The following is a 25,801-nucleotide window of genomic DNA, read 5'->3' as shown; positions in this document are numbered from 1 at the left end:
TTTATAATTTATTTTTATCTTAAGTAATATGAAATGATCCTAGAATGGTTAAAACATTAGAACTGATTTATTTCCAGCTCAGCTGTGGTTTACCTGAAACTACTGCAAGTTTAGTTTTCCTTTTGGGATGCTATGGTTCTATTTTCCCATTATAGGAACTTTGACCTCATCCCTCTTCCTGGCTACTCACCTTCAGGTCTTATAATGGAAATGGTAGCTTGAGGGCTTTGTAGCTGTCCTTCAATGGCCTGGACAAAAGGAGTTTTGTCAATTTCCTTTCAGCAGAGGAGACTAGTGCCAAATAATTTTCTTTTCTTTTAGTATAAAGCAGGAGAGGGGGGAAGGAATGTAGTGGCAACAGCTGTAATAGTTCAGGTCAGTGATATTTGCTTCTTCTTCTCCATCTTTCAGGTCAGCTAAATGGCTTTCGAATGACTTCAGAGGCTTGAGGAGTGAAAGTGTTGGGAGGGTGGGAATGCCCTGAGTTACTCTAGCAGTCTCTGGTGGACAAAGAAGATTAGTTGTGACAACCAAGAAAAGCAAGTTTTACCATCCTTCAAGCAACAGTGATGCATAGGCTTTCCAGAGCTAGCTATAATGATGCAAAAAATGACAAGAGGTAAGTTGCAGGGTTGGCTTTATGAAGTCAAATTTGTGCATATTTAGTCACTTGTCCTTCCTGAGAATGCCTATGCTGTGATGTTATTGGAAAAGATGCCTTTGATTGTTTCTAAATATGGATAGGATAGAATCAGGCTTTTGGTTAGGATGGGTTTACATTTATTTCATTTACTTCATTTTTTAAAACCAGAACTTGATAGAATTTGAACATTTCTTCTTGAACAGGACGAAATAAACTTGAATTCTGTGAGGTTTTTTTTTTTAATCAAATGATTGAAATCAAATCAAGAGTATTTAACCTGGATGTGACTCATTGAGAATTCCTAAATTATGTCTGGAATTTTAAATGTACCCTCCTCATATTACTAGCTACATGGCAGAGATGTCCATTGTGGTTCTCTCCATGCTGGAAACAACTGTATTTATTGAACTTGGCTGATGCAGATGGATGAAGATCAATTCCCTTTTGATAAGATCTTACCCAAATTCAAACATTTCTTGATAGAGAAAATGCTAGAAGCTTGAGGTTAAAAAATGTGGGAGAGAGCAAAACTGTCAGTTTTAGCCATCCTTATTCTGAGAATTATGCTTCTCGTTTATACACATGCATATCTCTGGTGTTCTGAGTGCAGGATGAGAAATGGGAAAGTACAAATTCAAATCTCCACTAGGCTATAAGTTCACTGGATGAACCTGGGCCAGTCACTCTCTTCTTACCTATCTGACAAAGTTGCTTCAAGCTTAAAAGGGAAGAACCATCATTTATGTCACTTTGACTCTTCAGAAGAAACAAATAGACCGTTATTTGGTGGACTTGGAGCCAGAAATCAATATTCAGGATGTGAGGTGAATTTCCTAATGTTTGTTTTGTGTGTGTAAACAATAGGAAGTGAAGAAGCTGTCATACCAAATCAGGCCACTGCCTCCTCTTCTCAGGAAAAGATCTAGCTGAGTTGATAATTAATTTTCAATTGCTTGAGAATTTTATGGGCAAGTAGCAAGAAGTAACTAGCAAGAAAGTGATATAGAATGGCAGCTTCATCCATCCTGCCACTTCCATATTCTGGTAGTATATTCTGCTCTATACATATAGACCAGGCCTTCAAGCTGGTATTTCCAAAGTTAGCCTTAGAGACATTGGCAAGCAGCATTGAGCAAATGTATTGCATGCCTGAATAAAATCCAATTTTAAATAAAGCTCTTTTAGCTTGTATGACATTCATGTAGGAGAGAACACCAACACCACTGTTAAAAAGCTAGAAAACTCTAACAATTGGTGCTGGCTTTCTGTTTCTCCTGATGTCCCTGCAAACTCCTAGAACTGAGTCTGTGATATTACAATAATTTCTTTGCCAAGAGGACGTGCTGAAATAAACATAGGATTATGATTCTCCCCATAAAAAATTAAGTGAAGAAGGGGGGGGGGAAGGTTCTGGGGAAAAGGGGAAGAAAGCTTCCATGCAAATATTGGCAGTATCATTAATTAGCAAAAATAATGAGGGGAGAGAAGAAAAAAATAGGTCAAGTACTAGTTTCTTTTTCAAAAAAGTCCCTTCACATAGCAGTCGGAAAAAATGGCATCTTTAGCAAGAGCAATTCAACAAAATAATTATCCTACTATATTCTTGGAATTAAATTAATGTTACCATTCATTTTAGGCAGTTTAGCTGGACCTATGGCTTGTACAGAGTAGAAAGTAAAGTAGGATCACAGCTGGTTCATTTTTGGGTGGGAGACCATCAAGCCCTCCCAGACCTCTTAACACAGAGGTCCCCGTTCATGAGATAGGAATATAGGCCTGGATGAACAAAGAAGGAAACTTCTTTGGTGGAATGTCCGCACGACACCTTTAAGCTGCTCCTTTCCTGTTCCCATGCTGGTTTGACCTAAACTGACTTAAGAAAAACATGCTGGACTGAGATCCTTAGGCAGCAGCTTGCAAGATATTCCGTCCAAAGCACAAGCTTCCTTCCATTCCTGCCCTCCAAACATGGTTGCTAGTTGGTACTGGCAATGGGGCAACCTGGGAATGTGGATAAGCCTGAGAAGGATTTTCCATTCCTGGGGATGCCTATATTAGTAGATACAATGTGTTATATGTAAATTCAAGACAGGAATATAGGAATGAACTCTTAATTTTTAATGTGAGAAAAGGGGAAAATATTTGGTACATTGGAAGTCATATTAAGTGCATTAATTTCATTTACTGTAATGAAATATAAAATTATTTCAATCAAATTTAATTCTTGTCTTTGCACCACCCACTTTGTCCTGATATTATCTACTATTTTTTGCATCTACCACTCAAAGCAAGGGTGGACTTTATCCTATGAGTTACTGACCTAAATCAGAGATTGTTGATTTGAATTAAAGTGGCTCTTCTCAGTTAACTAGGAAACAGACAATGTAAGTGTGTCCAGGTCTATTCAGAAACAAGTTATGCTGATTTCACTGGTGTTTCTTCCTGGGTAACATGGCCTCCCTTTTTCCTCTAGGCAAGGAGAAAGAAAAGAAGCACGCTTAGAGCTTGGCAAGATGGGATGGGGGGAGATGTTAGCATTCATCTGAGGTTGAAGAATGATGGACAAATGAGAAGACAGCATTAAGATGGACCTCATGGGAAAAGGTAGGAGGAGAAAATACTCTGAACATTTATAGCTCTGCTGTTCCTGGATGGCAATACAGATGAATAAGACACCTGGAAAACAAAATAGCTCCAAGAGGAAAACTGAGAAAAGCTGAAAGAGCTTCAATAGAAGTTTGACATCTCCTAGGGCTGTGGGAAAACAAGGGGGGAGCATGTTATAATGGGACACAGCTCAGTAGAACAAATTCCCATAAAACAAAGCCTAAAATCTTCTTTTCTAATAGACTGCATTCACACATTGCATTGAGCCAGCGTGTAGTTTACTTGGTTTTAGTTATGTTTGTCATGTGAACTGAGCCATTGTGGTTTGTGAACTATAGTGCATGTTGGCATAATACGAAAGAACCCAGCCAGTCATGGTTTATTCAGTAAACCATGTCTAAACACAGTATAGCTTATTGTTATGAGTAAAGTCAAAGTCAAATATGCCTACATGGATGTAATTACAATTTCAAATTAAAGATCTGAATTCTGAAGTGGCAGAGCTTTGCTATAACCAGAATTGCATTACAGACGCAGATTCTGACTTACGTACACAGGTGGGTGACAAAGCAAGATGGGGGGAGCTATTGCACAATATCCACTGATGTAAGCTCATTGGTAAGCAATTGAAATAATAATAATAATAATAATAATAATAATAATAATAATAATAATCGGTACTTCTGAAACACAAGTGCCTGCAGTGTAGACAATAGCTGTGTTTTTGCCAACTTACCAAATCAGGGCTATTTGGAGGGTCAGTCTGTTGTCTGAGGCTTCCATTGCAGCTCTCTCTCGCACGCTTTCAAAGCACTGCAGCATTGCTCATCAGTTGCTATAAATGCCTGTGAAGCCAGCCATATGGCAAGTGGAAAACAGTGCTGGAAAGGCTTCTATACATGATGCTCTTGCTGCTAAATGAGGATTTCATTCCTGAGATACAGATTTCACACACACAAATCTCTGGAGAAGACTTGTCAGCAAGGCTACAAGAATTTGCACCAGCCTGCTTTAATTCACAGGAGAAGTCTACTTACACCTTTTAGCAACTGGGCTGTTTCTAAACCTTTCTAAACTCTGCACTCTTCACGTCATTTGCTTAGAAAAGGGTAAAAGTCCCACTGTTGGCTGCATCAAATCTAAGCACTTCTATCAACCTATTCTCCCAGCATGGTCTCTCTGGAATTCCTATACCCCACCCCCCTGGCCCCAGATAATGCTTCAGTTTGCTTCTGGAAGCTTTAGATGAAATTTCCCAATTTGCAGATCTGTGTTGTGTTCTTGTAAATAGTCCAACACAGCCAAGACATCTGCCAAAGTGTGATTTTACCCTGTCAGATAAACTCTAGTTGTTACTTATTTTTACTGTAATGAAAGTTAACTTTTTCTGCAGTGAAGTCAATGGATCAGAAACTTCCCTAAATTTGCAAGCATTATTCTAGGGTTTAAAAACAAAGGTTGTTTTGAAAGTGCTTTTGAATTTCACATATACTCCCTGACTAAGCTTTCCCTTGGTGTTCACAGAATTAAAGAAAAAGCTATCATTATTATAGAAATATGAAGATTTTTTTCTCCATTTCTCATCGTACTAGAATTGATAGTTTTCTAAAGAAATTGACTGGTAATAGAAAGACAACATGAAAAACCTCTTCACACAACAAAGGCCATTTAATTACTTGTTCGTTTGTTTGCCTACAATTTGCTCATGGCAGGGGTGGAAAACAAATTACTAGCTCCTGGACTAGAATGCTTATCATTCATGATTAGGGGCCATCTTGATTGGAGTTGGAGTCACCTTATATCCACCAGCATCTGGAGAACCATAGGTTCCTTCATCTCTCACTTGTGGAATTCAGTGCCAATACCTGCAGTAAAGATTGTTAATTTTCAGAAACTATTTGACAAATTCATGAGGGAAGGCCTACATCATCCTCAACAGCTAAAGGATATCCCAAAGCATTGTGTTTCAGTTGCTGGAGACAAAGAAAAAGGAAGAGTTTCCAGTTGATGCACTGCTTCAAGCAGCCCCAGGAGATCCTAACTACTGAAAATAGAATGCTAAAGAAGATATATACTTTTTCCATTTGATCCTGGATGCAGTTGATCTAGCCACTTCAAATGAGATCCAAGAATAGAATAAATGTAGGGTGGATTTTGGAGTTTGCTGACCCTTCTGACCCACTTGGTTACTATATGGAAGGTGCCCTGGGCAGGAGGCTTTGATAAGCTATAGGAGGAAGACAGCAATTGAGACTAAAAAAGAAATCAAGAACAAAGGATAATTAAGACTCAAAAACAAGCCAAGAAAAAAGAATAAATACAAATGTTGTCCACATTGAAGGAGCAGCTAAGGGATGGGGGAACATCCTCAGGCTCAGAAAGAAGAGGCTGTTGCTGAAGCAAAGTTTAGCTGGCATAGTGTCTTCCTGCCTATGATGGTCCAATGGCCAGCCTGGATGTGCACTCAGGTATAATTAGGTTGAGTTTCTTTCCAAATAGACTCACAGGAAGTGACCCTCTACTTCCCCAGTCACTGGCTCCACATTATTTTAAAGCAATTCGCATTTTCTTCTACAAGTGCATTCCGCTTCTAACTTGCCTAAAGCTGCTCCAGATTCTCTGCCATATTTATACAGATGTATTAAACCAGTAAAGGGGAAAAGAAATGTTTGTTTTGAATTAAGCTTTACAAGAAATATGTGGAGAATAGCATCCTTTCTTGGCAGCTATTTCTTTGAGATCTGGTTAAAAAGGAAGGAAGAATTTGCAGAGGAGGAGAAGGAAGAAGGAAAGAGCTGGAGGGGAATAAAACAGACTCTGTGAATCTCCCACTCAAAAGCTCTCCTGTACAATGAGATTAGCATGATGTGATCATTCTGATGCCAAGGTGCTAACACAATAATACATGTAAGTTTGCCAACTTTTTAAATGGAATGTATTTGATTATTTGCTTTTAATTAGGGTGAATTTTGGAGTATGTACAGGACCATTTGTGATCTACACAAAGCTTGCTGTGGAAGGATGATACATTCTCCCTAAAAGATGGTTTAGGCATTGTTCTTTTTCAAGCTGTGGTGAATGAGATTTATCGGTACTGTTAAACGTTTTCATCTCATTGCTCTTCTGCCATTCTGCTTCAGCTGGCTGGAAAAACTCAGCAGGCATGAGAAAATATGGATACAATTCCAAATGTACTTGCTTGGGAAGAAGTCTCATTGAAGTAAATAGGACTTAACTTCTGAGCTGACTATCAATCTTTTCTCAGTGTACCACCCTAATATTCTGATGCTGGATGCAGCATGAGCTCCAGGTATTGTCACCTTTGCTGATAACATCAACAAGGGAGGGGTGAAGCTCAGAGTAATTCACAAAAGCAGTGAGAGCCAGTGGGGCTCTGCAAGCAGAGGCAGTCAATGTACCTGGAGTTCACCTGGAGTATATACGATCAGAATATGCTATCAGTGTAAGGTACAGATTCAGATTCAGCATAACCTATGCAAAAAAGGAGCTATGGGAAAAGATAAAATATAGTCTAAAAACTAAAGAGGAAACTTTTTTTTTAGATTTTTTTTATTCCGCCTTTTTTATTTTTATAAATGATTCAAGGCGGTGAACATACTTAATACTCCTTCCTCCTCCAATTATCCCCACAACAACAACCTTGTGAGGTGAGTTGGGGTGAGAGAGGGTGACTGGCCCAAAGTCACCCAGCCAGCTTTCATGCCTAAGGCAGGACTAGAACTCATAGTCTGCTGGTTTCTAGCCTGGTGCCTTAGCCCAAAATTTCAAAGAGAAAAGATCAAGTGGCTTCAGAACAAGCTACAGTATCATGATAACCAACGAAAGACCTAGAATGAAAATCTTGGGTCACAAAATTGCATACAATGATTGAATGCAGACCTACAATGTCAAAGAAGAAAAGGAAAGAAAATCTCTCCATCAAAAATGCCAAGAAAAGGAGGCAAATAACAAAACAAAGAAAATAAAGAAAAAAGAAAAGTAAAATGACATACATTTTTAAGAAGATCAGCAAAATTATAGGAAAATGTACAGTTAAAGGAGGATTTCAAAAGAATAATCATAGAAGAAGTCTAATAGAGGCCAATGGATGATATCAGAGAGATTACAGAAGAATGTCTGCACTAGTAGTAGGTTGAGATGGTGAGTATTCATCCATGCAGTTTCCAGGCATTGAACCCAACTCAATGGCATCTCATTAACTAACATAAAGAAAGAGGAAATGCAACTCCAGGGACCTTGATGAACACTGAGTGGCCTCTTTAGACTGGTGCTCATTTCCTTAACTGACAGCTGAAGAAAACACTTCTTGCTTTCTCTCCTTCTTTTGCGACTCTTTTGGATAATTTTTCTTCAGCACTTCAGTGCAGGGGTGGGGGATAGGCATGGTTAACAAATAGCTCTTGCCAAAGTTCTTACCAAAGGTAAGTTTCTGCTCTTGTTTTAATATCAAAAACAACGACTACATTTCTGAACACCTAACATTGTAACTAGTCAATCTTCTTTTAAAGCCAGGCAATCTGATTGCCCTGAGCACATCAATGTGCTGAGTGAAATACTTTTACTTTTTTCTTTTTCTTTTTGGTCTCATTCAACTTCATGGATACCTCTGAGTCCTCATACTTTCTTTACACCATGATTCTAACCTTTCTTGCCGTTAACAAAAATTAAAATGCCCGAAATGTAGTAACCTTTGTGGTTGTATTACTGCAGCCCCTCATAATTTGGGGTACCCTTTTCTACACCTATTCTAATTCAGCAGTATCCTTTTTGAAGCTCCTTGGTGAGAATGATCACAGTACAGATTTTCATGGTATTGGCATAAATAACCTAAGCTAGATAGTCTTGAGGAATCTCAAGTTTATTGTGAGAAGCAAAGATCTCCCTCTTGAGCATTAGGTGACAAACGTCCATTGAGGATGATGCCTGTCCTCTGTCCTGTGCAGGCTGCTCCCTAACCTACTCTTTGCAGCCTCCAGAACTTATGTTACTGATGTCATTAACTAGATTTGTGAGATTGCCCAATCATCACATGACCCCAGGTGGTGTACAGAAAAATTTAACAAGAGAATATAAGAAAAAAACCAGCAGACATAACAAGCAACTGCTAAAGAAGTACAAAAACTTAAAAAAAAAACATAGCAGTCAACTCACAACACCCCCAGCCCCAGCCCAGGGCAGAACTTATTTCAACACTGTGGTTTGTTTTTTTTTTTTGCCTTATTTTGTCCCCAGACAAATAGACACGAATTATCATTCCACCAGACACATATCTTGCAGCCCTTGGAAGCAGAAAAAAGTAAAAATAAAAATAAAATGCAGCCCCCAGCTGGGAAAAAAGAAAGTTGTGTGCCCCTGCTGTATGATCCGGGGAGCAAACTGGCCAGTGAGAGAGGGATCCTCCCATCAGGCATGACACTATGGGCTTGGCACACCTTGAAAGCATTTTTACACTTGGAACCGGGCATGGGGAGATAGCCATTAACACTTTATAGCAACCCAGGAAATTGGAACTCAAAGCTGTAAACCAGGAGAGATTTCCAATTTATTGTTTAAGGATGTGTGGATGAGTAAAAATCTAGTCCACTTTACTACTTGTGACAGGAGGGCAGTATTCAGGTCCAACAGTTTTTAAAGAAAACTTTTAAAACTTTACATTCATAACATTTCCTTGTGTGCATTTCCCCTGGATTTATGTACTGAGAACTTTTAAAAACACAAACAGGTTGGATTTTGATTTTTTTAACAAATCCAGTTCCTGATGCAGGTTTCCTTAGCATCAATTTCCTTGATGTAAGCTCTTTTTTCCCTCCACTATTTGTACAGAACCTTCAGGAAGTATTGGTTTTGCCAGTTATTGTTTTTAACCAGAGAAAGGTGAATGCTAGCTAGACTTAGATGCTAGTTCCAATGGGAGTGGAAAGCCTAAACCTGCTCCCTGTGAAATCCATGGTGAATTGGTATTACATTCATGCTACTTATAAAGAAGACCCTTTAAAGAAAAATTACAGCCTGAGTGCATGGCAAATGCTTGACACTGGGCAGATAGGCTGCTAAAAAAGAGGGAAGAGTTCCCAAGACTTTTAAAAGAGAGGCATTTCATTTTCAGGGGAACAGAAACACTTTGGAGAATGGCTGCTAGTCAGTAGTGAGTTCCAGTATGTGTAATTTTAAGGCATCTGTATATAAGTAAACTCTCCTACATCCACTTTGGTGCAGAAGAAGCATGAGCAGACAAGAAAGAGCCAATATTGTTGTCCCACAAATTTTGACTAGAAACTTGCACAGGATTTTAGCCAGTATTTTTATAACAGATGCAAGTTAGAGCCCACTTTCCTGTTCATGCCTGCACAACTTTCTGCACACATGGGAAAATTTTTCATTCTGCAGCCCTCTCATAAAAACTGCAGAAGCCCTTTTGTGAACAGAAGGTGCCTCCATGTACAGAAGGACATCTTTCTTTCTTTCTTTCTTTCTTTCTTTCTTTCTTTCTTTCTTTCTTTCTTTCTTTCTTTCTTTCTTTCTTTCTTTCTTTCTTTCCTTCCTTCCTTCCTTCCTTCCTTCCTTCCTTCCTTCCTTCCTTTCTTTCTTTCTTTCTTTCTTTCTTTCTTTCTTTCTTTCTTTCTTTCTTTCTTTCTTTCTTTCTTTCTGTTATGGATTGAGTAATTATCAGAAGGTCAAGTCTGAAGGCATGTTTATATTGTCTAGACAAAAGTAAGCTGGTAACAACATTGCTATATTATAGGCATAGCAAATCAGCATCCTTTTCTCCAGCATTTGTTGATGACTATAACTTCTCTCTAGAAGAACAAGGTAATGATCCAATTAGCTCTATCAAAGTTAAGCTAGATATAGTATTTAGTTTTGGGGTTACTTTGCAGCTTGCAAGAACTTGTTTCTTCTCCACCCACCAGAAACCAGGAGGCAAGACATACATTGTGAGCAATTGTATGAGCCTTTTTACCTACATACTTTTTCAGATGGACATGTATATTTAAAATCCCCCACCTCCTTAAACAATAGAAAGAAACAAATGGTTGACAATAACAACGGCAGCAGCGCTCCAACAAAAGCATGCAATTATTACAATTATACTATCCTTGATTAGACTCCCATGCATTGCATTTCAATGTAATTGATGTTGTAGGTTGACACATTGGACACCAAATATTCTCGCCTGTCCCTTCACTCTTTTGTTTCAGAGCCTGATTTGCATTTTCTATGCTTTTAGTAATAAAGACTTAGCACTTTTCCTCCATTAGAAAAAAGAGAGAGAGATACACACACACATACATACACACACATACAATAATCTGCAACTCGGCACTTGTTTAAGGATTCTGACCCCCCAAAATACCACTTTGCTTCACACATTAGCTGCTTACAAAGAAAGGAGCTAATGTATCATCTAATTGGGCAAACCACTGCATCTGATTTCTCTCAATCAGACTATTAGCTTCGTAATTACCCATCTGCCTCATGTGGAAAAACGGCAAGGCGAACACCCAGCTAATAACATTCTCAAGAGCTCTCCAGTACCCTGAGATGAGAACAATGTTGTGAGATAGAGTCCCTAACCATTTAAGTGCCAAGGAGGTCTCTGCAATATGGGAGAGTTTGCCAACCTTCCCAGGATGAACAGGGTTAATGATTTGTCTTTAATTAGTCTGAGTTTTGTGGGTCTGTTTGGAGTTTTTGTTTTGTGTGTGTGTGTTGGGAAACAAATGACAGCAAAGAAACTCCCTGAAGCATCTTCTCGGCTTGTTCCAAAATATATTTGTTGGAGAGCAGGATTGTCTGTCAAGGCAAGGTGGCATTGTTGTTTGTAGCAAAACAAAAGGATTCAGATCACTTTTTATAGCTAATTATTTTCCCCAGTGCACCCTTCTCTCTCTTTCTGTATGGATGGGTAGATGGATAGACAGATAGTTAGATAGATGCAGCTCTATGTGTGTGTGTGTTTTTAAGAATGGGGTGGGCAATATGTGGCTGCTATCAAAAATAGCCATCCCTATTCCCTGCTGTGTAACACCTAGTAAAAATGTATAAGTTGTCCATGTTATGGGTCTCTTCTCCATTTTGCTGGCAAAGGGAAATGGAAAACTCACAGTGCAATGCCATACTGAAACTTGTGCTCTGTTTTACTAGATGTTATGGGAGACAGAGAGAAGCATAGTCCACTTCTAAGTTCAATCACATGGCATCTCCAAAGGGAGCAGAGAAAAAGTCACTACTACTCAGTGTAGACTTTGATAGATGAGCAAAATGAACCAGTAGTCTGATTCAGTTGAAAAGAGCTTCTTATGATTTATGTTATCTAGACCTGTTTTAAAAAGTGTAATAGATCTTTTAATAGATCTATTTTAACTTCTAATAGATCCACATCACTTCAGATCTTTTTCATAGTCAAATGTATAGACACACAGACACATATATTTCTGCTTGTGTATGGTATTCTTGTTACAAGTTGGAGCCAAAGGGGTTATCTGATCAAGTATGAAAGGACCTGAAAAGACTAAGTATCAAATGAGTCAGGACCATAGACAGCTCACCAGGACAGCAATGGAAAGGCAATAAATTGCTTGAAGGGTCACTCCAGCAATAATCTCTTGTCAACACTGAGTTTAAGTAGTCCTGCACCCAAATAGTGTCTTCAGCTCATTAATCTTAGAGAAGAATGATTTGGCTTTAAAGGAACCATGCTTATGTTGGAAGATCTCTGGCTGGCTGAACTAAAGAGTTTTGCACACAAGGAATCATAGAATAGCATTCATATAAATAATATATGGTAATATAATATGCATAAGTACAATATAATAAAAATGAGATCAGTAAAAAGGCATAAACACTATTATAATAGCAAATGAGCAAGGAAATAGAACAATTAAGATCATTGCCATTTAAAAATGTTTGGGCAAAAAGAAATATTTTGATTAGGCATCAAGAATGTAAAAAGAATTTGCTACTCTTGTATCTGAGGCTGAAGATGAAGATGAACCTGTGCAAACTTATGATTGCAATTTCATTTTATTATTTGTAGCAAGTCTGAGGTAAGGACAAGGGTTAGCAGAATAAAACTATATAAAGGAATTAATGTATCTGGGTTGAAAAGGAGTTTAAGAATTGCTGTTTTGCTATGAGAAAAAGTTGTCAGTCTTTTTTTAATTGAAGGGAAAATACAGATGAGATTCATGCAGTCTTGTTATCATGGCATTATATACTGTACATTTATAATGGACCTGTTATTTGCATAGAAGATAGATGTAAACACTGGGCTACACATTTTATCAACTGCAGGAAGTTTTCATATAACAAGATGATGTATTATACAACAAGGGTGGATAGGAAGTGGACCTACTGGTAGATCCCTGGATAATTTGCAATGAATCAGTCACAACAACAGTATGATATTGTCCATGTAAATTAAGTTGCTGAAATGAAGAAAGCTTGAAAACATCAGGACTGACTTTTCTGGGGAAAAGATTGTCAGCTCAGTTAAGTTTTGATACTCAAGCCTAACATAATGGTGATATTTATTTATTTATTGCTAACATTTCTATGCCACCATATTCCAACAGGCTCTAAGCAAGTTTCCACAGTATAGCACCTATAATGTTTTGGATCCTGGCATGTATTTTAATTATGGAAATAAATGATTAAGGTGATTAGAAGCTTCATTGAATGCCATTGATCTGGCTACTGTGATATTAAATCACCTGTATCAAGAAATGCGTGCATGTGTGTGAGTGACAGCGAGCATCTATAGGTGCTTATGTCTCCTCTGTTCAATTCTCCAGTTAAGATAGATGTTATTTATTTGTTAATCTTTCATTTATGTATGTTCAGGTGTAAATTGTTCCAAGGTGATTTCAAGTAACATTAAAATGCATTTTATAATATAATAAATGTATCAACATACAGTAAATTATCAAGATCCTTCTTACAAGGCAGCTTGTGTTAGAAGGAAAGTCTAGCTAGAGCAGGCCCTGATGATTTATTTATTTGTCCCTGCTTCTTAGTATTTCTCCACATGGCCATTGGTAGTCAATGAATTTTGTTGGATAGTTATCTGCAACTGATGCCTCTTGAGCCACTGAAACATCAACTCCTAGTATTTCCAGCTAGCATATCTAGGCTAGGAAAGTCTAGTTTAAACATAATTTTCTCTCTCTCTCTTCCCCTCACATACTTCTGGAATTAAAATCAAGGAGAACTGCTTCTGAAAAGTAGGACACAATTTAAAAGATGACATAGTGAATGAAAAAATGATGAGGAGAATAAAAAAAATAAGAGGAAGAATAAAAAGATAGTATCAGTGCTACAGAATACAACTGAATATGTTTTGATTGCAGAGAATTAACTGTATCTAAGATATAATAGAATTACAGAAGTAAACACACATTTGTAGAGCTCAAGGCAAGACAGGCATTATTTATTCCTCTAAATTTATTCTTTATTATATCAGAGATTTTAAAACACATGTTGGTATTGGGGGCCACTTGCCTCCTAATTACAGTGGTACCTCGGGATACGAATTTAATCCGTTCCGTGACTCTGGTTGCAACTCGAGTTGGTCTCAAGTCAAGGTAAAGTTTCCCATAAGGTTCAATGTAAATCCGGTTAATCCGTTCCACCCTCCGCCCGAATTTGGTCGCAACCCGAGGCAATTTTCTCTTCAGAGCCTTACTCCCGCCAAGCCTGCTCTGCATTTTCTTTGGAGCCATGCTAACATGCACACCAAAAACCTTTGCAAAACACCACAAAATACACCACAAGCCTCACCGAACATCTCCTTGCTACCGCGACCTCTCCCACAGGAAGCCGCGACCGCGTGGCAGCAGGGAAAATGGCTGCGGATCCGGTTCGTAAGTAGAGGCGAGTTCGTAACCCGAGGTACCACTGTATTTCAGTGTTGGCCTTTATTGATTGGCATATACAAATAGAAGGAAAAAATGTGAAGAAAAACCATGGAGGTGAAGCTGGCCCTAATTGTTTATTAGTCGTATTAAAATTGCACCATGAAACTCTGAGGACACAAGTAGAGATGCACTTGGAGATCAGAAGCATTGCCCAGGAATTTGGATTTTACTATTTGTAAAGAGGAATAATTGGGAGTATAGACTTAACTGAGCTCCATGTAAGAGTTAAGCCAAAGTGATTGGAGCTATCAAGTGTCTAGGGAACTGTAGATCTTGGATAAAACCAAGGCCATCCAGAGTAATGCAAGTGAGATTGGTGGCTATATAAATCAAAATAAACAAATAAAGGCATCAGGAATCCAATCCCTCTTGAAAAATACACTCTCGGTGTGTCTGGGCAAGAGATATTCATAGTGTCTCCACCTCCTTGCCACTGCCACAGCGGCCCATTTGCTTGCTTTCATCCTCTCTCCAGTCTGCCTCACTATCCAAAAGGAGCAGAAAAGAAAATGGGTGCATCTGTTTCTTTCTCTCTGCTATTGTCACTGCTTACACACCTGATATAAAAAGCCAGGGACATGTAGAGGAAGAACAGGTAAGGGGGGTGGGGATTGGGGGGTGGGCAGGAGCTTTTGAAATCAGCATGTCCTTCCACATTGAAGTGTTGATGCTGGTACCTGCAGACCTCCAGGCATACAGTTAAGCTTCCATGAAATATGCAATCCTGGAATTCTGTTTATTCATATTAAAGACATTATGGGAAAGAACAAAGTAAGATTCTGATTCCTTTCTTTGTCATCTATTAGACAAACTCTTTTCAGAGGTATACAAGAAAAACAAGAGGGGAAAAAGACATTTGGGGAAATAACAAGCCTGATCTGGAAGGAAAAAAGCAGAAATAGACACTTTTCAAAGATGCTGTCTGTTCTAAAAATATTATGACTAGTGTTGTGATAAACATTCATAGGCAAAGTCAACAGCTGCAAAACACAGTCAAATCACTTCAGAAGTTCACTGATTTTGCAGTAAAACTGTAAGTACTTCACTTAATAATGATTGTTCTGCTCATGCTCTCAAATCTTGTACTCAAGCTACAAGTGCATTCAGGTCAGGGTTGTATTATAAAGAAAAAGGAACCAGAAGACAATGAAGCTTGACTGGAGAGATACTTTAATCATGAGCTAATCTACAAACTAAAGCAAAACAAGATAATTTGAATAGAAGATTATTAGAAGATGCTAATTCTTTGCTTAAATTATTTATACTGGATTTTAAAAATCCCTCTCATTTTCATTATTATGTTTTTAATGTTTTCATTTATATGGGTGGTCCTAGTCCCCATCCCATTTCATTGGGTCAGTAACTTGGAATCCAATTCTTTGCTTTCTATATCTTCATAGAAATATTGGATCAAGCCGAATGAATGGCGGGGCTCTCGGCAATCATTTTCTTGCATTTATTTAAAACCAGCTAGCAGCTTTACGAAGGAGGCACATGTGGGAAAACGGAACCCTGCTAAGCACAGACTGCCCAGCAAAATCAAGACAGACTTTTAAAAACAAAACAAAAAACCTTCTGCTATTGCAAAACCTAGAATTAGCAAAGGAAAAATGTTACTATGTGAACATTTGCTTCATTAACAAATATTTTTAATAATCCTAGACTATTTTTATATTTATGAATATTCATAGGAACAGGTCACAAAAATAATGGCGTATTTGCATGCTACATTTTTTTATAATGGAGCTACTAACACTTTAACGAGTGCAACACCTCCTGCTTAGAGGTGGATCCAGTCTCCTTGATCAAGGAAAAACAGGTATAGGTAAAAAGAGATCCCCAGCTATACTAATTTGTCTGGATTAGACTCTCTGTGTGCTCAGACAAATTCCTTACAGGCAGATCCTGAAGGCTATTTGTTCCAAATGGACAAAATGGTTAAGAACATTTCTAAATTTTGGGGATTAAAAAGGGATGAAGAGGATGGGAAAAGATTAAGATGATAATTACTTGATAGAAAGAAGGGCAGAAGGCCTAACTGTATATCTTCTTTTCTTTTTTTATTCCCTTCCTTTTGTTAACGTTCTTATTTTTTATCTGTTTGTTTGTTTTGTTTTACATACTTTTACTGCATTGAAAAATTCTAAATATATATAATTTCTAAATTTAACCTGGGAGGGAAGACCTGCAGCCCAGGGATTCCATAGAGAAGGGCTCAAATTCAGTTTCTAGTAGCTACAGGGATGGCTAGGAAAATCTTCCATAGAGCTAATCCCAGATTTCCTGTGTTGGCCGAGATTTGAAGTTCCAACTGTTGGAACTGGAGTATGCGGCTATAGATTTTGCATCTATTGATATGTTTGGGATATAAAGAATTCAAATTTCAGTAAATATGGATACTGTGGATCTGCTCCAAATTGATGACAAGCCATACAGAAGTGTAGTCATCAGTTGAATGCATTTGTAATGATTTCATCTCAAAGCATACTTTCTAGACCAGTGTTTCTCAAGCTTGGGAACCTTAAGATGTGTGGACTTCAACTTCCAGAATTCCCCAGTGAGCCATGCTGGCTGGGGAATTCTGGGAGTTGAAGTCCACACATCTTAAAGTTCCCAAGCTTGAGAAATACTGTTTTAGACAGAAAAAGAATTTCTACCAGACATCTGTTCTCCAGAGAGGCTGTTCTTTTCAAACCCAAGAAGGTGTCAACAGACATAGTGGAAATGTCAGATGAAAGCATTGTAACTGTTTATGATTCATTTCTTCAATTTTATCTCAAATAAAGCTAAACAAGGTTGAACTTGGTTAGTACATCAATGGGAGACCACCAGGAGTTGCGCTAAACCATTTTTAACCACTATCTAATATTTCCTAGTATCATTTGGCTATTTAGGAAAGTTACAGCACTTTGCAAGGGCATCAATAAGCCATTGTTTCATTTCACCCTGGCTCCCCCGAAAAAAATGATGAAAGTGACTTGAATTTCCTAATGGAGTGAAAATTTTGCAGAAGTTCATGATGAAAATCTACTTAATTACTCTATAATCACTCTGCAAGGATATTTATGCTATTTCATTCTATTATATAAACTCCCTTATAAAATATAAACAACTGAATCACTAATAAAATATTTTAAAATTCAGATTATGGGCTCTGACCACAAGTCTACACCCTTGAATTCACTTCTGACTGCATATATCTGGCTTACAGTTCTCACTGAGCCAGTTGAAATGTAACTTTTAGCTTTTAATTAGAAAACTATTTTTGCAAAGAAATATAACCGTTCAAAGCACCAAGGTGAAACAGGAGGAGATTCTCTAGCCTTTTTTAAAAATATTTTTCCCCTCTTTATCAACTGTAGGGCTCTGGATGGGGGAAAAAGTCTTGAGCCCAAGTAAGACTGAGCAGCTGTGGACTGTGAGGCCCCCAGGATTCAGGGACTTTCCATCTTTGGTTCTGGATGGGGTTGCACAGCCCCAAACAGACCTGGTGCACAATTTAGGGGTCTTCTGACACTTGCAGCCTCCTGCTCAAAGAACAGGTGGCAGCCCTGGCTCAGGAGGTCTTCGTACAACATCATGTAGTGCACCAGTTGAACCTGCTCCTGAATCGGGAGGCCTTGCTCATGATCACTCACACCTTAGTGACCTCCAGTTGGATTACTGCAATGCGCTCTACATGGGGCTGCTCTTGGTGACTACTGGGAAGTTTCAGCTGGTTCAAAATGCAGCAGCATGGGTAGCTATGGATGTATCTTGGTAAGTGCAAATAACGCCTCTACTTTGTAAGTTGTACTGGTTACCAGTGTGCTTCTGGGTGCAATTGAAGGTCCCTTTGTGGTGCAGAGCCAGGTTAGTTTTAGGACCATTTATCTCCAATTGCATATGCCCATCCAGTAAGAGCTAACAAGGTTGGCATGCTTCAGGTCCTGTTGCTCAGGCAATATCATTTGACAGGGACCAGGAAGGGTGCCTTCTCTGTTGCTGCTCCCACCCTTGGAATGATAGCCCCCCTGAGATTTGGTTAGCTCCAACTCTGCCTGCCTTTTGAAGGCATTAAAGACCTGTTTCTTCCCCCTTGCCACTGAGTCTGGGAGTAATATGACCTGTTTTGGAGGATTTCTTCCCCAGCACTTATATGTTTGTATGTTGCTATTTTGGATTGTGTGTGTTTGTGTGTCTTAATGGTTTGTTTTATTATGGGGACTTTATTGATTATTACTGTTTTTGATTATGTACACTGCCCTGAATTGTGTTCTGAGTAAGATGGCTATGTAAATTCATTAAATAAATAGATAAATAAATAGATCCTTTGCACTAATTACCACAATTACCACACAATAATAGTTGAAAGCCTCATTATTATTTTGTTTCTAGGCCAAAGCAAGATGATCCATCAATTAATCTGGTCCTCCATTGATGCAAAGTGTCCAAACACTGCACTCAAAATGTTTCCATGAATTACACTGTTGGTGAGAGACACAATAACATTACAATATCTACGCTATCTGGGCTGGGTTACCTCATTCTTGTAAAACAAGACCATTAGTAAGATCTAGTTTATTAAACAAATCATCATCTGTGAAACTACAATATGATATGGAATATAGTGGCCATGGATACCACATCCAGTACATTGGAAAAACAACAACAGAAAATCTTATACAATTTAGAAATACAATCCAAAAACTTGATCATGAAGCTAAATACAGTAGCCTGTATCAAAACGTATTTCCTTATGATGACTATTACACCTACAATTTGGACATATTTTCAAAAGGTCCACAATCCAGGGGTATTAGAAAAAAGAGAGAAATTCTGGATACATAAACTGTAGACTCTAACACCCCATAGGCTTAATCTGAAAGGCAACAGATTATTTATTAAACAGATTTATTTATTTTGGTTCCATCTATCAGAAGGAAGTCTGCATGCAAAGACGAATAAAACCCAACACAATTAGAACAAAAAACTATTTGAAACAAAACAAACGCACAACAACAACAAAACCCAACAACTACATTAAGGCCCCAGTAAAACTCACATCCATAATTCATTCACACTTTGCCAGCTCGATCAACACCCTGGCCCCAACCATCTATTTACTTTTTAACAATCTCTTGCATATGCCACATTCCTTAAGAATACATTACTAGTGCTCACAGTTAAAATCCCAACTCTCCTCCTGATGAAAAAGGAAGCCAAAACATTTAATTAGACAATGTTAAAGAACTGTTTAGTCATTCATCTATTATAGTAACCAAATAACTCTCAATCTATGCTGCAAATGGATGTTCACCTATAAAAATGGTTACCTAGTGCTGACCTATTTGATGACTAATATAAGATTATACATAACTATTGTTCAGTATTATCTATATAAAAGAATAACAAAAGAGAAGATAATTGACGTAAAACCAGATTTTAGGCTGACATTCAGATATGCTCGGCTGATATCACGCTGCAAAGTAATATACTCAAACTGATGTACATTTGTTATGGATAGCTGAGTTTCACTGAAATCTCATCTTGCCTGTCCTTCTTTTCTATGCATTGTTTACAAAGTTGTGTTGAACTTGTGCTCATGGTATAATATTTCCTTTTTAACACTGCCCAGGGCAAACATGGTCCGAGACCCTGTACTGGCTGGCTGAACTGTGTTTTCTAGGGAGTCCTTCAGATTTGTCTTCTCCAATTTGTTTTGACTGTTTTGCTGCTGGCAGGCCTCGGGATGCATTGAATTGATGCCCCGCCTTAAAGAATCTTCTCCCCTTTGGTCACTAGCTGACTAATTAATGCTTCGTGGATGTTCTTGTTTCAATGCTCATTCCAAGTCTTTGACTTTGTCCTTTCACCCATATTCCCACATGATACTTCTAACAGTTAGAGGTCGTTGGCCTGCTGTAATCTGCTGAAAATCACCTTGGAAAGAAATTGCTCATTTTCTTTCTCCCACTTGTCAAGGTTTTCTAGAAGATGGAACATCTATAATAGCCTAATTCATTATTATATTTTAGGGATCCCAAACATAAGCACACAATGACAATAATGCTTGCTGATGTCCAGCATGCAGCTACATTACTACCTCATGACAGAAACTAGAATTGCCTTTGTGGTGAAGATTCACAATGACGTATGACAGCCCATCTCTCATAAAATGATGGTTGCTGCATCCAGGTAACTTTAATTTTCAATTATAATCTGAAGATAACATCCATTTTATGATCTTTGCAAACTAGGCCACAGCTTTTGGGACTCTAAAAGTGGAGATACTGGCTCCTCTAGTTGATCCTTTGTATATGTGAAGCTAGCTAATACTATTGACCACGGATTCATTCATTTCACTGCTATCTATATTAAAATGTGGGTCACTGGATATTTCTTTCCCATGTCTTGCAGTGGAAGATCCTTGAAGCTGGTGATAGCAGGCATTTTCTCTTTATACATTAGGCTACTTCTTTGATTTCAGTGAAAAGGGAACTATTTTCTGATTTGTTACAGGTAGTCCTCAATCTATGACTCTTCCTTCAGCAACCATCTGAAGTGTTGACGATGATGAACCAATGATGGTTATGACCAGTCTTCAGAGTTCTGGCTGTCCCAGCACCCCTGTGGTCATGTGACCACGAACTGGGTGCTTGGCAACTGGCTCACACTTATGACTGGTTGCAGCACCCCACAATCACGTGATCACCATTTGCAACCTTCCTTGCCAGCTTTCCCAGGAAGTTAGTGGGGAAGCCAGCAGGGAAGGTCACAAGTCACTGGAGTAAGTTTCCCCCACCTGTGCACCCTCCCTCAGCCCCTTTGTGCTCATGCCCCACCAGCCACTTGCGTACCCGCTCACCCCTTCGCACCCCTCCCTGACCCATGCCATGTTTCTCATGCATCCCCTTACATCCTCATGCACCCTTCCTGATCCGTGCCTCTCATGTTTCCCCTTGCAACCTCACATACCCTCCTTGACCCTCCCTCGCACCCTCGTGCACCCTCCCTGACCTTCCCCCACACCCTCAGGCATCCCTTCACTCCGTCCCCCACCCAGCAGCAGCCATTTACCTGCCTGCTGGCTGGGGACTTGCAACTTCCTGCTGGCTTTCCCGATAACTTTGGTTGTGGGAAGCCAGCAGGAAGTTGCCTCACGTAATGACAGTGGGATTCAGTTAAGGACGGCAACGGGGACTTCAGGGATTGCCGTTGCTAAGTGATGTGGTTGCATTACTTAGCAATGGAAATTCCAGTCCCAATTGTTGTAAGTCAAAGACTACCTGTAGTATTCAAAATGCTTGATGATTATGGAGTTGAAGTACAAGAAAACTGAAGGTACTATTAGCTTGCATTGTAGAGAACTTGTTAGAAGTGGTAGGAATATGAATTTGGCTCAGAGGTAGGCAGTGTATTGCTCGTTATTATGAATGAGTCCTCAGACACCTCCCTTGGGACCTACAAAATCCCCTGCGCTCCCCAATACTTTTAAAGATCCTTTTAATAAACAAACACAGAAACAAACCAAAATAAAATAAAATAAAATAAAACATGAATCTGTCCTGCTGCAAAGCAAAGCACCCATCTCCAACAACTTAATTATTTGCAGGAATGCCTTGGGTCCCACAAAGATCTCATTGTGAAGGTAGAGAGCTAGAGAACTAATTCACCTTCTGGTACAAAGATGCTTTTTGAATCTGTGAGCATTCCTGAGAACAGACCTGAGCAAGGATTGGTGAAGCAGGTTTTACAACTGTAACAGAAGGGAGGCTTATTTACGAGAAATATATTATAGGAATATCCAGCTAGCTACATCCTACAAAGAGAAGAATCAGATCCTGTGCTCCATGCACGTGTGCCTGGGAACAAAGGTAGAAGGAAGTGATCTCAGATTAGCAGTCTCTAAGATAAAAAGCAAGAAGAATGACAGACAAAATATTAATCCTATCTACTACCTGCTGCCCTCTTGTTGTCAATAGGCCATGAAGTGCTGAAAATCAGTGCCATTGGAGCCATACCTCCAACGTAATGTAATGTTGTCCTACAGCTTGAATTTGGCAGAAGCTTCCTAGACAGTTGACAGGGCATACTTAGTCAAGAATCTTCATTATACGCTAAGACAGGAGCCTCTGCAAACAGTTGATCATCCTCTGAGAAAATAAAGCCTCTTACGCCTTATCTATTTAATCTTTCTCCCATCCTTCTCACAACTCATCAGAATGCTTGCTTTGTGCTTCTCTTTGTTATTGCTAGGTGGAATCTGTGAGTGACATTTTCATCATTCCAGCCATGGGAAACTGTAGCTCCCAAAGTATCCCCCACAACCCTCACCCATTCTCCTAAAAGCTCCAGTCAGCATGGCCAGATACAAACTCCTGTAATTTGGCAGAAAATTCCTGCTGAAAGTAACCAGTCAATTTTTTTTACTATTAGAAAGCAATCATAGACTTTCCTACTATTCTACAGTGAGTCCTCTCCACATACCAAGATATATAGAGGCAGATTGTCACCTTACCAAAACATGCCTGTTTGCATCCTTGTGTTTATTTTCATCCACATTTAAATGGAATGACAAGTCCAGGAACTGTAATAGCAATTTTCATTTCAAAATTTGAAACTGTAATGAAGTCTCCAAGATTTTATTGCTGCAAGGCTGAGCTTGGGAAATGGAGGAGAAAAAGAAGAAGAGCAACAGCCTTACAGTAGTTAATCCCACGATATAGCACTTCATTGGAAAGATTTGGAATGAAGACTCTATGGTGATATTTTAAAGGGAAGGTCAATTTAAATGAATAATAAATGATTTCTACCTTTCTAGTGTGCTCCTTTTAGATCTAGCCAGCGCAGTGCCAACATGACTACATGAAAACATACAGAAGGCTGTATTATTTTAGGGTTTCCATTTAACACAGGGCAACACGAAATCAGGAAGCCAGAAACAGAGGTATTTTGCAATGAAGTGTTAACATTGCAGAGCATAAAATATTGTGTGTGGTGATTAGATTTTAAAAAAGGATTAATTGAATTTTCAGGATTGCTGGAGAATACCTCAGTTTGCACAGTAGGGAAATAGCAGGGACTGGTGAACAATGACTAGGAAATAGTTGGAGACAGTTCCAGAATGGATGCCTTATTATTGTCCCTTTTCCTTAAATACTCTCATCTGGTAGGACCCAGGAAGTGCGTCTTCTCTGTAGCAGTCCCTGCCTGTGGAACATTCTTCCCCCTGAGATCTGGAAGGCCCCTACCCGCTTAGCCTTCAGCAAGGCCTTGAAGTGGTGGCTTTCCCCACAAATGTTGGGGTAGGATGGGGCTGGAGCCCAGCAATTATGGCACATAAGATAAGCAGCCAAATAAGTCTTATTAATTAATCAATCAGGCATATTTGTGTGAGGAGTGAGTGCAGTTTGAGATGCATAGAGCAGGGATGTGCAACTACCTTCAGCCAGAAGGCCACACTAGGCTGTGTTGAATACTACCCTTCCATTTATGATTGGATGAGACCAGATGCCATTTGAGGAGGGAAGTTCAGGTATTTTGAGAGGTGAAATAGGTGACTTAAGCATCAGCCAAGCTTAAAGCACCCATTTCCTTCTTAATGTTACAAGCTTTGCAAAATGCGAAAAGGCCATAAATATTTGGCCCCACCTACTTGGTGAGTGCCTGAGGGCCACAAAAGGGAGCCTAGTAGGCTCCATATCATACAGGAAGTGATCAAGAATTGTGTCAGAAATGTATGGTGTTGGCTGGCTTCTTAGGAATCTAATATGGTAACCAAAAGATGATCTTTCCTAACACAGGAAACTAACATAGGTAAGCCCTGTACCCTGTGACTTTTCACTGCTTGCAGAACTGATGTGGGCATAAACTGTATTCCAGAAACTGGACTGGTCATTCATTGATGATCACTACTCCCATGGCTTTGCAGTGATGACCACTGAAAGGCTGCATCTCCTCAGTGGAAGAAACCATTCATTCTCCTTTATTTCACTGAAGTGGTTGTTGCAGAATGCCAATTGAAAAAGAACCAGTCACTGTAAGTGTTCTGCCTAAGGCATTAAGCAAGTCCCAACCTAAAAAAAACCTCTTCCCCAAATGATGAAACTTAGTAACGAGAGTCACAATTAGCTTTTTATTCTTAAGGGGTTATTTAAATTAAGAACGTGCTGTATTCTTGAAGATGCTTAGGGGAGGGGACACATACCTCCTTTGGCCATGCCATGACAAATTTTTTGCTAATACTACTCCAAATAATTTCCTGTCACCTCCTCCTGATTTGATGAGTGCAGTAAATCCCTCCCTCCCTTCCTTCTCCTTGGTTGTGCTCTTCTAAGCCAGAACATAAGTGAACCGGGGTAACCTTAGACTCCATCTAATGGCTATGCTGGCTAGGAAAGATGGGAGCTATAATCCCACATATCTGGAAGGCTGAATATGGAAGCTGTTTTAATGCATCGCCCCTGATTTGACACAGTAAGTGGGTTTCCGAACTAACTGTAATTCCATCCATTATTCCTTCTGCTGACAGTCATCCTCCACTTATTTTTTTCTATGCCTGTAAAAGGAAAAAAAACACATGATTTTCAAAAAATAAAAAATACTGAGCTGGCAGAATGCATAGTTGCCCAATCTTTTATTAGGGAAAGTAAAAGAGCAGTTAGCAAGCTTTTGATTTTGCAGAACTTTTCATGAGGCTGAATGGCAAGCACACTGTGCTAGGTACTCTTAAAATGGAGTGATACTATAGTTACATAACCACAAATAGAGGGTTCTGTCTCTTGTATGGTCTTTTTTTGTCTGGCTTTTGTTGTTCCAATAAATACTTACAACAAAACATAGTGTTCAAAGCAAAATGCTATTGAAATCAATTGCTAATTAAACTTATGTCTAAATTAATAAATCACAACTATCCAGATCATGTTCCTATGAATAATTTCAATTATGGTGAACATAATTATTAGATTTTGCATTTAATGAACCATATTGTTCAATGGTAGTCTTCTGACAATTGGGACTAATAGAATATGTTAACCTTTATTCTCCTCAGCTTGACACCACATTAGATCATGAATTAATATGTAAGCACTTTGGAGAGTTTCATAATTAAGTAGCCATTGTGACTCTTCTGGCCTATGGGATGAGTTATGTTCGTTAAGGAGAAGCATTTGAACTAAATCAATAGAGGCCCATATAATCAGAACAGAATTTCAAAATCCAATTTATTATACGTAGATGTTCCCACCTCCCCAGCTGATCTCTATATATTTTGCTAAGAATCAGAAATATAATTTGAAGAAGCAATTCCCTCAATTCATTAGATATTAAGCTTCTGAGACTTATCCCAAGAAATAAACCTTACAAAATCTGAGCTAGACACTCTTTAGAAAGCCACAATTACTTGATATCTTGCCATTTGAGGCCAGATTTTTCATATACCAACACTTCCTTAGATATCCTTTTGGTGAGGAAGCTCAGAGATATGAATTTACCAAGCTTGTTATATTTGACACCACATTAGACCATGTGGTGTCACTTGAGTCAAAACTCAGATAGAAAGGTGCAAGATTTTGTGTAATGAAACTCATTCTTCCTTAAAAATAAAGTTTTGTTTCCTCTACTCCTGGTGGAT

At 38.8% G+C, this 25,801-nt stretch overlaps 1 long non-coding RNA gene across 1 annotated transcript in view; it reads left to right on the top strand.

Moving 5' to 3' along the window:
* Window positions 1–417: 417 nt before the first annotated feature.
* The window catches only part of LOC148217156 (uncharacterized), a 44,762-nt gene continuing 19,378 nt past the window's right edge, over window positions 418–25,801 (top strand). The window contains exons 1-2 of the long non-coding RNA XR_015797265.1: window positions 418–619; window positions 3,117–3,247. This is a non-coding gene — a long non-coding RNA (uncharacterized LOC148217156). The remainder of the gene's footprint in view (window positions 620–3,116; window positions 3,248–25,801) is intronic.

This window comes from Python bivittatus, unplaced genomic scaffold (genome assembly GCF_059951505.1).
Source record: "Python bivittatus isolate LINGU-HERP-01145 unplaced genomic scaffold, Pbiv_v1 ctg000020_np1212, whole genome shotgun sequence".
NCBI lineage: Eukaryota > Metazoa > Chordata > Lepidosauria > Squamata > Pythonidae > Python > Python bivittatus.
The sequence above is the reverse complement of the archived record's forward strand: the minus strand, read 5'-3'. Positions and strand labels throughout refer to the sequence as shown.